The sequence below is a fragment of the Astyanax mexicanus genome, chromosome 4 (genome assembly GCF_023375975.1).
Source record: "Astyanax mexicanus isolate ESR-SI-001 chromosome 4, AstMex3_surface, whole genome shotgun sequence".
NCBI lineage: Eukaryota > Metazoa > Chordata > Actinopteri > Characiformes > Acestrorhamphidae > Astyanax > Astyanax mexicanus.
The window spans coordinates 7,902,530-7,914,764 of NC_064411.1; the positions used below are offsets into that span (position 1 = coordinate 7,902,530).

Below are 12,235 nucleotides of genomic sequence, written 5' to 3' on the forward strand. Positions count from 1 at the left end.
AATTACTGAGCAACAGATTGTTTTAGCTTTTTTAAAGGGAAATTGTAGTGTAAAAATACAGATTACTGACAGACACTGACCAATAAAAGTAAACAATATATTGGACTTTATTTATCCACTAAAAGGTTCATAACCCTGCAAAAGCCTCAAATTATGTGGTGTGTAACCTTATTTCAATTAAAAGAATGTATATGGTGATTTAAATGTGCGACAAGCTTTAGAAAACGCCACACTTCTGCCATTCATTTCCCAGCTTAGCCTGTAGATGTGGTTTAAAAGTGGAGTTTTAGTCACTCTACAAGTTTGTCCAAGGTGCTGCCTTTTTATGATCAAGCATAAATTATAACACTATGAATGCAACATTGAAGTTACTTCCATACCTGAGAAATGTTGCTGTTAAATCGATGAGCAGGAGCAGGCTAGGCAGAACAGATTACCTTAGTTGACGTCTTAGCCTAAAAATATGAGAGTGCGAGAGAGAGTACATACAGTTGCTTGAAAAATTAATAATTCCCCTTGAACTTTTACATTTTTACTAGATAACCAATACGCACACATGCACGCATACATACACACACACACACAAGAAAAGCAATGACGTGGATAATAGCTTGACAGCTTATTTGAACGATTAAAAAATATTTTAAAAAAGCTGTGTGAGCATGGGTAAGTTCACAATACTTTGCTATATTAAATAAGTCATTTTTGACTTAATGAGACTGTAAAATGATACGTCTGCACAACTGATTTGTACTAGAGCAATCAAACTTACACAATTGTAGTACACTACTGCTCAATAAACAATTGTATAACAATCTTGACTTTTTGTTTACATGTTTATACACTGTTTTATTCATATGCATTTACTTGCATTTTGTGTGAATCTTTAAAATCAGACTTTATGTTTTTCCTGTCAGGGGCAGATTATCACTTTATAATTTTGATAACATTTTGATATAACAACATACAGATTTTATAGTATAGGAACTTTATGAATTTATGACAATATGAAAAAAAGTAGTACCCCCGAGGATTAATATATACATATACTATATACATACACACACACACACACACATATATACATACATAAATACATACACAAGGTTAATAATATTAAGAGTCATTTTAACCAATCCTTTGTGCTGAATGTGCACAACGTAAGCTAGCCTTCAGCTGTTTTCTGACTAGGTTCAGCTTACTTATCCAGAAGTAACTTTATTAAAAAAGCACCGCTCTCAAAATTAATACTTCACAATATTAATTTAATTTTGAGACATTTTTCATATGTATGCTGCTGGAATTAGCAATACAACAAAGTAGTTAGTAGTTAAAATCATAAGTCACAAAATCACAAGTAGCGCAAAATAGAGGTTTCCAGAAGCTGCAGCGCGCGCGTCTCGACTAAGCTAAGCTAACTTAGCTAATTAACCAACTTAGCTAACTTAGTTAGTTTTCGGCAGTTGTCTGAAGAGGCTACCCAGATAGCCAGCGACTTTGGCCCGGACTCGTTTCTAAGTCGGCACTGCTGGTTTAGAGTCGCAAGCAGAAAAATACTTCTGGCCCACAGCTGGCCCAGTGTCACTTTCTGACTGTTCTACATCAGTGTCAGTGAGCAGTCGTTTTGGTGCTGGTGAACGACTGTCTCAACTGACCTGTTGATTCTCTGAACACAGGTGTGTCCTGGCTCAAATACGGCAGACGACCCTGTACCAGCACTGCACTAACAAAGTGGAAAACTGACTGTTCCCCACTGTTAGCACTTTTCTACCAAAGCTGACTTGTATATTTTCTTTTTATTTACAGTTACAGATGACTCCTGTCAGTAAGAGTACTTACTCCTGTGGTTATGCTGCTTCACACACACACACACACACACACACACGCACGCACGCACTGCTTCCCATGCACACACGCACGCACGCACGCACACACACACACAGCCTGTTATAGTACTGCTTCACACACACACAGACACACCCACAGCCTGTTATAGTACTGCTTCACACACACACAGACACACCCACAGCCTGTTATAGTACTGCTTCACACACACAGACACACGCACACTCACACTCACACACAGACTGTTATAGTACTGCTTCGCGCACACACACACACACACACCCAGAGAGTCTTATTCTATTGGCAACATTTTTCTACATGGACTGGATAAGCTGTGTGTGTGTGTGTGTGTGCGTGTGTGTGTGTGCGTGCGTGCGCGTGCGATCACGTTTAGAGTGATCTAGGTGTTATTTACCTTGGTGCCCCTGCGCATCAGCCCAGTTCAACCCATGCGGTTTCTCGTTGCACTTGGCGCGCGATTCCTCAAACATTAAAACTTTCCTCAACTGTCAGCTATCCTGAAACCTTTGAAGTTTGTAGGTAGGTAGCAAAACTAACTAAGTATTAAGTACCTTTTTTGAAATAGCATTTATTTTGATTCCATGTACTTAATAAATATTTTGACCGTCAAATATGAGTTATAACCCTATCTGTGTGTTGCCTCTTCAGTTAGCTAAGCTAGCTAACTTAGCAGCATATCAAGGTGATATTATCTGAGGCTAAATTATCTCAGAATGTAGCATTAAACACATTTCATGTTAATGTAAATGATAATGTAGCTATAACAGTTACTAACAGACAACCAAAAAGTATGGTTTTACTTGAAATTAAAATTGTTAACTATAGTGTCTAGGCCAGAACAGAAGTACTGTTTCGGTAACGTTATTTACATTAGCTAAGCTAATAAATAGTTAGCTAGCTAGGATAGAAACCAGCTAACAGACAACCAAAAAGTATGGTTTTACTTGAAATTAAAATTGTTAACTAGTGTACAAGGCAGAAGTACTGTTTCGGTAACGTTATTTAGGTTAGCTAAGCTAATAAAGAGTTAGCTAGCTAGGATAGAAACCAGCTTGTTTGCTAGCATTAGCTTAAATGCTTTTACAAACATAACTTACATAAGTTACCGTAAAAGCATTTAGGCTTGCTAGTTAACCAATTTGGTAGTTAGCTTGCAAATTGTTCTTTATTAGCTAACCTAAATGCTTCCACAGAACTTTTGTTTAGATGTTGTAAGTTAGCTAGCTAGTCAGCTAGGTTAACTTAGTGGTTGTGTGTCTCTACAAGTCATTGTGTAATGTTTGTTTTAGCTAGCTTTTTAGTTAAATAAAATGGTGCTGTGTCTGTCAGTTAATACAAAAAAATCTTTATTCAGTAATAAAGATCAGTAATACGTTCCTGCACACTCTGCTACTTCATTAAAAATGTAAGTACTTTATTAACTTAGCTAGCACAGTTTTATATAAACACACTCACTACTACCAAATAAGCTTTAGTCAACATTTCTCTAATTTGTAAAATCACACTAGAAGTTGTTTGTGTATGCAGTAAGTTATATTAGTATACTAGAGACAAAAGTGTTTTACTTAAAAAATGTAAAATCAAATTACATACAGTTATCTATAACTAGACACAACAGGAGAATTTAACAGCATTACGTAAAATAGTGGAGCTTTTCAGAGCAATTAACTTATTCATGTTTTATATTATATTTATATATATCCTAAATTTCCTTCGGGATAAATAAAGTATCTATCTATCTATCTATCTATCTATCTATCTATCTATCTATCTATCTATCTATCTATCTATCTATCGGCAGAAAATGAAATAGTAAAATCAAAGGTGCCTTTTATTGTTGTCAGTAAATTAATATAAGTTTTAATGTTGCTGCCCCTACTTTCGCTTCTGCTAGTGCCCAATTTTCTAAGTAGTTATTTCAAGAATGTGATGCTGAATTTAAAATGGTCAACATAATATGCAAAAAAAATGGTCAGAAATGGCAAACATAACAACATTATATTTGCAAATATGACTGCAATAAACATATTTAACATTAAACTATTACTGTACTTTGATTCTATTAGTTGATAGTTGTATCTATAGAAACAAGTGTACAATTAAATATGTGTAGAGAAGGTATAACTTGCTTTTGGAGCCTACTCAGAAAATATAAATAAGTAAAACTATACTGGTGTGTAATGCTCTCAGGCTAATGATAGGTGTTGCATTGGATGCTAATGCCAACATGTTCTCCAAACGGGAATAAGATATAAATTTACTGAGGAGGAGACATCAATGAATTATTAAATTATCATTATTTTAATTGTCTTATATTATTTTAATCTCTATAATCAACACATTTTCCGTATAATTAATGTAGATGTATTTATTTATTTAAGCAGTACAGTATGGTGGATCAAAAATGACATATGTATAAATAAATAAAAAAAATAAATGCACGCATGAATAATTGTATAGTTAAATAAATAAAATAATACATACATTTCTTATTTATTTTTTAATTATTCATTTATCTGTGCATTTATTTATTTTAACATTTGTTTATTCATTCATTTATTTCAATATTTATTTCAACATTTATTAATTAATTTATTTATGTATTTCTGCATTTGTATGATAGTTAGGTAGGTGGTCCTATCCTTACTTTAAAGCAGGATTAGTTTTTGAGCTGCAAAAGTTTTGGCTCTACTGCTCCTGTCTTGGCCTGCAGCAGTGACATTTTGAAGCTGTATACACCACTGTCCTGTTGTGTACTGGTGTGTAAAACTATGTTCTGTAGGGTGTACTGGTGTATACACCACTGTACTGGTGTGTAAAACACTTCTTTACTGGAACCCCCATGTATAAAGACAGCCGCTGTACTTCTGTGTCCCGGCGCACGAGCGAGCCACAACCAATCCTGCTTTAATTGCTCTAATTACCATAGAAATGCAGAAATAAATAAATGAAGAAATGTGGAAATAAATAAATGAAGAAATGTGGAAATAAATAAATGAAGAAATGTAGAAATGGTGAAATAAAAAAATGAATAAATAAATAAATGCACATTAATATATCAATAAATGTATAAATAAATAAGAAATGTATTTATTAATTAATTTATTTACCTATGCAAATATTTGTGTTTATTTATTTATTTATTCATTCATTTATATGTGCATTTATTTATATATTTATTTATTTCAACATGTATTTATTTATTCATTTATTTATATCTATATTTATGTATTTCTACATTAATATGTGCATTTATTAATTTATACATATGTCATTTTTGGTCCTCCATAGTACAGATCAAACACACACAAAAACCTATACAGTATGTGTGTATATGTACATTACTGTGAAATTGTTTTAGGCCGATGCAATTTTCTTAAAACCAATTATCTCAATATTAAGAGAGTTTTATGTAGCAAAGGTATCACATATTAAAACAGATGCAAATAAAAACAAATACAGTAAAAAGTAACAAGAAGTCAACAGGTGCCAAACCCTTGTTTGGGATAACCTATTAAACCAATGTTATTCATAGTACAGAGTAGGGCTGTGAATCTTTGGGAATCCCACAATCTGATTAGCAGATTGTGGGAATCTGATCAGATTAGCAAATTGTATTCTGTTTCTGTTTTCTTTTTTTCCCCTTTTTTTATATGTAAAATTTATGAATTAAACATAAATTTAATATAAATCTTTGTTTTATGTCTTTCTTTGAGCTTCCAGACAGTTTTTTTCTCATTAACACTAATTGAGTAAAAAAAATACTTTATTTAAACCAATGGTGAGTTCCTTATTAGTGTTTCCTATAATAATATATAATATATATAATATAATATAATATAATAATCATATTGATGTACTGATGTACGAAATGGTTATTTAAGTAAATTCCACATACAAATAGCTTGTAGCTTGTAGTAGTAGGAATAACATTGTAGGTTCCTGAACCTCCTAGTTCTTAGAAAACAAATTCACCAACAGTAAAAGACAAAGTACCTTCAGTTACAAGCAGTTTGCTTACTCTATTCAGCCCAATGTTGGGCACTGGGCCAAGTTCGGTGGCAGGATCTCAGCCAGCTTCAAGAACAGTCAGAAACCAGAGTAGGCCCAGTCCTGGTCCTACGTTCAAAAAGACACTGGACCGAGTCCGGTGACCGAATCTCAGCCAGCTTCAAGGAGTCAGAAACCGGAAAAGGCCCAGTCCTGGTCCTACGTTCAAAAAGACACTGGGCAGAGTCCGGTGACCGAATCTCAGCCAGCTTCAAGGAGTCAGAAACCGGAAAAGGCCCAGTCCTGGTCCTACGTTCAAAAAGACACTGGGCAGAGTCCGGTGACCGAATCTCAGCCAGCTTTGAGGAGTCAGAAACCGAATAAGGCCCAGACCTGGTCCTACATTCAAAAAGACACTGGGCCGAGTCCGGTGACTGACTCCCAGCCAGCTTTGATGAGTCAGAAACCGAATAAGGCCCAGTTTTGGTCCTACGTTCAAAAATACACTGGGCCGAGTCCGGTGGCCGGTTCTGGGCCAGCTTTGAGGACAGTCAGAAACCAGCTAAGGCCCAATTCTGGGCCAGCACTCGGTGGCTATCTGGGTAATTTCTAAAGCATATAAACACTACAAAACACTTTTTATGACACAAACAACCCAATTTCAATACGTTTTAATGTTAACGCACAAAAGTTCTTCTTGAGAGCGGTAAAACATATCATACAAACTGACAAAAACTCACAAACAGAAGTGGCAGCGCGCGCTTCCCGGCAAAACTAGCTAACCTAGGTAGTTTTCAATCGTTTTTAAAAAAAAAAAAACACAATTGACACTAACAACTCCAATTTCAGTAATATTGACAGTTTACGCAAGTTATCTTTGCTTCAGAGCTTTAAAACACATTGCTTAAACCTTACCAACCGTGCCAAGAATTTGGGACGACGTCCAAGAGCTAGCCTCTGCCTGAAGCACAGGTCTCTGTAGACCAGAGCACTGGGCGTGTCGAAAAGTGGGCTCTGTCTTGACGTCAACAAATAGCCACCTGAGGTTTTACATCCAAATGCCAGCTTAAAAATAATAAAAACATAATAAAGATTTAATATTACACATTATTCGGACAAATATGTTGTAAAAACTGTTTATACACACACATACACACAACATTAATATAATATGTTTATTATTATTATTATTATTATTGTTGTTGTTGTTGTTGTTATTATTGTTATTATTATTGTTATTATTATTGTTATACTTTTCAATGCATTTTTATTATGTAATATGATTATTACTATATTACTGTGTGTGTAAAATAAGTAAATAAAGAAAATACAAATAAAAACTACAATAATAATAAAATAATAATAAGCATAAACAAGAATAATAATGATTGTTGTTAATAATAACAACAACAATACTAATACTACTACTACTACTACTACTACTAATAATAATAATAATAATAATAATAATAATAACTAAAATAATAAATAAAATAATAAAATAACTGTCTTGAAAAAGCATGCTAATAACGTAAACAGCTTGACATTCATTACCTGTAGACATGAGAGCAGCTATCGGGCCAGATGCTGTGCGCCTCTCACGCGCCGACACTCCGGCAGCGGCGTTCAGCCGATGTCGGACCAGATGCGGGACGCCGCGCTGGCGCCGACACTCCGCCAGCGGCGTTCAGCCGATGTCGGGCCAGATGTGTGCGCCGCGCTCGCGCCGACACTCCGCCAGCAGCGTTCAGCCGATGTCGGGCCAGATGCGGGACGCCGCGCTCGCGCCGACACTCCGCCAGCGGCGTTCAGCCGATGTCGGGCCAGATGCGGGACACCGCGCTCGCGCCGACACTCCGCCAGCGGCGTTCAGCCGATGTCGGGCCAGATGCTGTGCGCCGCGCTCGCGCCGACACTCTGCCAGCGACGCTCAGACTATATCGGGCCGGATGCTGTGTGCCGCGCTGGCGCCGACACTCCGCCAGCGACGTTCAGCCGACGTCGGGACGGATGCTGTGCGCCGCGCTGGCGCCGACACTCCGCCAGTGACGTTCAGCCGACGTCGGGCCAGATGCTGTGCGCCGCGCTGCGCCGACACTCCGCCAGTGACGTTCAGCCGACGTCGGGCCAGATGCTGTGCGCCGCGCTCGTGCCGTCACTTCGCCAGCGGCGTTCAGCCGATGTCGGGCCAGATGCGGGACGCCGAGCCCGACAAACAGCCGACACTGCCGGAAGAGAGCCGGAATCGGCCCAGATGTCTTTGCTAGCTGGGGTATTATGCAAATTAGGCGATGGCGTCATTTAGCGACTTCTAGCGACTTTTAGGACAGCCAATAGCTACTTTCCTTACTGAGGAGTTGGCAACACTGTATTCTGCTGGTACAGACAGTGGAGGGAAAACTGAGCCTTGTGTGAGTCTCACTTAACTTCTAACAGAGAAGAGAGAAATAAGCTCATAAACTCTTAACTATTACCTAAATCAGTGAATTCTCTACAAAACACTTTTTAATCTGTCTTATACTCGAATTAATAGCAGCATTTTTTAACTTAAAACATGTTTTTAACCACTATTTATTCATAAAACACGGAGCTCAGCACCTACCCGCAGCACAGAAACACATAGACCGCTGCTGAGGTACGGTGGCTCAGAAAGACCAGTGTTGAACTGCAGTTCAACACTAAACAGCAGGGGCCGCCAAAACTTCATTTAACGGCATTAAAGTGCCTCATTTTATAAAGTTCATCTAAAACAAAGGTATTTTCTTACTCTGTTACACTTACAACAGTAATAAACGCTGTAAAATTATTAAGTTATGCTTCAATTAATTCTTAGAAGACAAGTTCAGACATTATTATCCATTAAAATGCATTAAACATATGGCTAATTGGATTATATTAATATAGTTACAGTAGAACTTTATTGCTGTGCTACACTTGCTTCAGTAGTAAATATTATAGCCAAATAACAGATTACTATATTCTGTTTGTTCTCAGTTTTTACATTCTGATAAAATATATGATTTTGATGTATCTTCATTCACAATGTAATGTAATGTGTCGTGTTATTATTATTATTATTAAATGTATCAGTTAAGGGGCTGTTTAATAAAACTATCTTTAGTGTAGCTAAAGATACTGTGAACATTTTGAAATGATTTTTTAATTATGTTTATTTTTACAGTAAAATAGTGAGTTTTCTGTTAAATCAGTAAGCTAATAATTATTATAAAAACACTAGTGGCAAAGTGCCTGACCCTTACCTCACTACAATACTTTCTACACTACTTTATTTCAGTGTGGGATGTTTTAGCTAGCTAGGTTAGCTAATGTTAACTACTTTATTTCAGTGTGGAATGTTTTAGCTAGCTTGGTTAGCTAATGTTAACTACTCATAGACTGTATATAAAGATGGACGCCGTGTCGCCGTTCCCATTCATTCAATGAAAATGAAGCCAAAATCTTCCGCCATTTTGGCGATTCAGAGACCAGAGTCTGCACAGTAGAGACCAGAGGAGGGAGAAAGGCTGTGGAGAGACCGCCTACTCATTTAAATAACCCCGCCCCTGAGGGCTGCCTCGCGGTCACAGACTGCAGAGCGGGGCGGAGCGGAGCTGACGGTCTGTTATTGGTCCCGCCCATAACCAGCCCTTTTACCATAACCACATCTTTTTTGAATAGAGCCGAATAAAGTTTTAAAAACCGAATTCTGTGGGGATATAAAAATTTGACAATATAAGCAGAGGTTACACTAGCTGTTGCATTTAAATAATGGAGGTAGAATTACAGTATATTAGAAAAAAACGTGATTGAAAGTTGTCTGTTTTGCCATTGAAACCTATGGGGATGGGTGGAGTTACACAGCTTTCTGCAGCCGAACAGCAGGGGGCGCCCGACCTGTGGTGGCTTCACTTTTAAGAAACGATGCTCTGTCCAGCTATATACAGTCTTTGTAACTACTTTATTTCAGTGTGGAATCTTTTAGTTAACTAGGCTAGCTAATGTTAACTACTTTTTCAGTGTGGAATGTTTTAGCTAGGTTAGCTAATGTTAACTACTTTTTCAGTGTGGAATGTTTTTGCTAGGTTAGCTAATGTTAACTACTTTATTTCAGTGTGGAATGTTTTAGCTAGGTTAGCTAATGTTAACTACTTTATTTCAGTGTGGAATGTTTTAGCTAGGTTAGCTAATGTTAACTACTTTATTTCAGTGTGGAATGTTTTTGCTAGGTTAGCTAATGTTAACTACTTTATTTCAGTGTGGAATGTTTTAGCTAGCTAGGTTAGCTAATGTTAACTACTTTATTTGAGAGTGAAAAAAATTAGCTAGCTACGTTAGCTAATGTTAACTACTTTATTTCAGTGTGTAATGTTTCAGCTAGCAACTTTAGGTAATTTGAACTACTTTATTTCAGTGTGGAATCTTCATAGCTAGCTAGGTTAGCTAATATTAACTATTTTATTTCAGTGTGGAATGTTTTAGCTAGCTAGGTTAGCTAATATTAATTACTTTATTTCAGTGTGTACTGTTTCAGCTAGCTACTTTAGGTAGTTTTAACAATTTATTTCAGTGTGGGATGTTTTAGCTAGCTAGGGTAGCTAATGTTAACTTTATTTCAAAGTGAAAAGATTTAGCTAGCTACATTAGCTAATGTTAACTACTTTATTTCAGTGTGTAATGTTTCAGCTAGCTACTTTAGGTAATTTTAAATACTTTATTTCAGTGTGGGATGTTTTAGCTAGTGAAGAGTAACTGTTTATTTTACCTTGAGTGTATTGACAAATATCTTTCAATTATGATTACTTATCTTAGTATCTATAATTACATAATCATTGTGTGAAACCTTGTATTTTATATGCATTAACCAATACTCACCTTACATTTGATCATTTTACTCACAGTGTATTTTACACGCAATTATATAGAAGACTAACCAATACTCACAATATATATTATTTACACATATAGATAAACATTGTTTGATCAGGCATGTGACTAACACAGACCTTATTATGACAAATTAACCCACATGATACATAAGGCGTTTATTAACACATAGGATCTATTGTATGGCGGACTAACCACGCGCTGCTAACACTTTAACATATAACATATGAAATTCATTGTGTGACTTCTGTAGCTCATGCTTGAAGCATTTTGTTTACTGCATGACCCTAACTAATGGTCATTAACTCGACTGGTACACTCAGTACGAGACTACATTTCTACAGAGGAGGCTTTTAGATCAAAGCGGCCTTCTGTGTGTGGGGGAACCTGCAGCGGCTTCAAAGAGGGGGTGATGCACAAACACACACAGATAGTGCCACGATGTTCCATTCTGGAAGAACACAGTCAAGGCCAAACATTAGTGGTCCGGTCAGACACGTGAAACTTGAGTACTAACACGTGAAATTATGCATATTAACATGAGCTAATCGTTAGCAACGCCTCATCAGCAGGTTTCACGTCATTTTGGGGTATAAAACATGGAGTCAAATAAGAGGGGGGTCAGAACTTATGCTGGGTGGCTGTTAGACGGTCTTTCATGTGTTAGTTCTCCTGAATATTCAGTTTGTAATAAATACTTGGTTTGCTTTCAACTTCACTCCACTGTCTGACTCTCTCTATCAAACGAACACGCAGGGGAGTTGTAGCCCGGACGAGAGGTGGGGGTAGCCCACCTCACATTTTCTTTTCTACAACACTAGCTACTTTAGGTAATTTTAACTACTTTGTTTACATGTGGAATGTTTTAGCTAGCTAGATTAGCTAACGTTAACTACTTTATTTCAGAGTGGAAAGATTAAGCCAGCTAGGTTAGCTAATGTTAACTACTGTATTTCAGTGTGGAATATTTTAGTTATCTACTGTGGGGCCCTAAATTAGGATATTAGTGATCAATATATGTTATATTACTCATATATTAGTACATTTGGCCATATATGAATGAGTTCATTGAGTTCTACTAAAACTCTGTCTGCCCTTCCTCAGTAAGGCCCAGTCTGTACCAGGCGCAGCTGGGATCTGAGGGGGAGACAGATAAGAAATATGATAATGACTGGCCATTGTTGGAAAGTACCCAGAAGTTATGAGAAAAAGCTCTTCAGAACGGCTGAAAAGGCTAACCAGATTCATTAGTCATACCAAGTGTCTCAAGAGGCCCAAGGTCAGTCTTCTCCCATGAGAAGATTGGGCAGGTGAAGGACAGGGTTTTTAAAAAAACTGTACCATGTTGATTTGTCCACGATTAACTCCAAAAGTGGGAATATGGCATGACGCCAAGAAATGGGGCCGGAAGAATCCTCCCTAAAACTGAATGTGTTTGGTAACGATTATATTCAACCAAAGTATAGTTATATAATGTTAAAAGGTGGAGCTTAAA

At 37.0% G+C, this 12,235-nt stretch overlaps 5 protein-coding genes across 12 annotated transcripts in view; 2 read left to right on the top strand and 3 right to left on the bottom strand.

Moving 5' to 3' along the window:
* LOC111196864 (zinc finger protein 239-like) overlaps positions 1–8,480 on the bottom strand; it is a 156,427-nt gene extending 147,947 nt beyond the window's left edge. Inside the window, exon 1 of the mRNA XM_049477930.1 lies at positions 8,459–8,480. The gene's annotated coding sequence lies outside the window, so the exon portion shown is untranslated. The remainder of the gene's footprint in view (positions 1–8,458) is intronic.
* Positions 1–12,235, bottom strand: part of LOC111196471 (zinc finger protein 239-like) — a 294,610-nt gene that overhangs the window by 264,101 nt on the left and 18,274 nt on the right. The window lies entirely within an intron of this gene.
* The window catches only part of LOC125801109 (zinc finger protein 501-like), a 286,089-nt gene that overhangs the window by 226,804 nt on the left and 47,050 nt on the right, over positions 1–12,235 (top strand). The window lies entirely within an intron of this gene.
* LOC125801144 (zinc finger protein 585B-like) overlaps positions 1–12,235 on the top strand; it is a 252,436-nt gene that overhangs the window by 132,741 nt on the left and 107,460 nt on the right. The gene's annotated exons all lie outside the window — the stretch shown is intronic.
* Positions 1–12,235, bottom strand: part of LOC111196147 (zinc finger protein 239-like) — a 99,256-nt gene that overhangs the window by 21,349 nt on the left and 65,672 nt on the right. The window contains exon 1 of one of the 7 annotated variants that reach the window (XM_049477739.1): positions 8,459–8,476. The exons of the other annotated variants lie outside the window; for them this stretch is intronic. The gene's annotated coding sequence lies outside the window, so the exon portion shown is untranslated. Of the gene's footprint in view, positions 1–8,458; positions 8,477–12,235 lie in introns of those variants that run through there. 7 annotated transcript variants of the gene reach the window in all.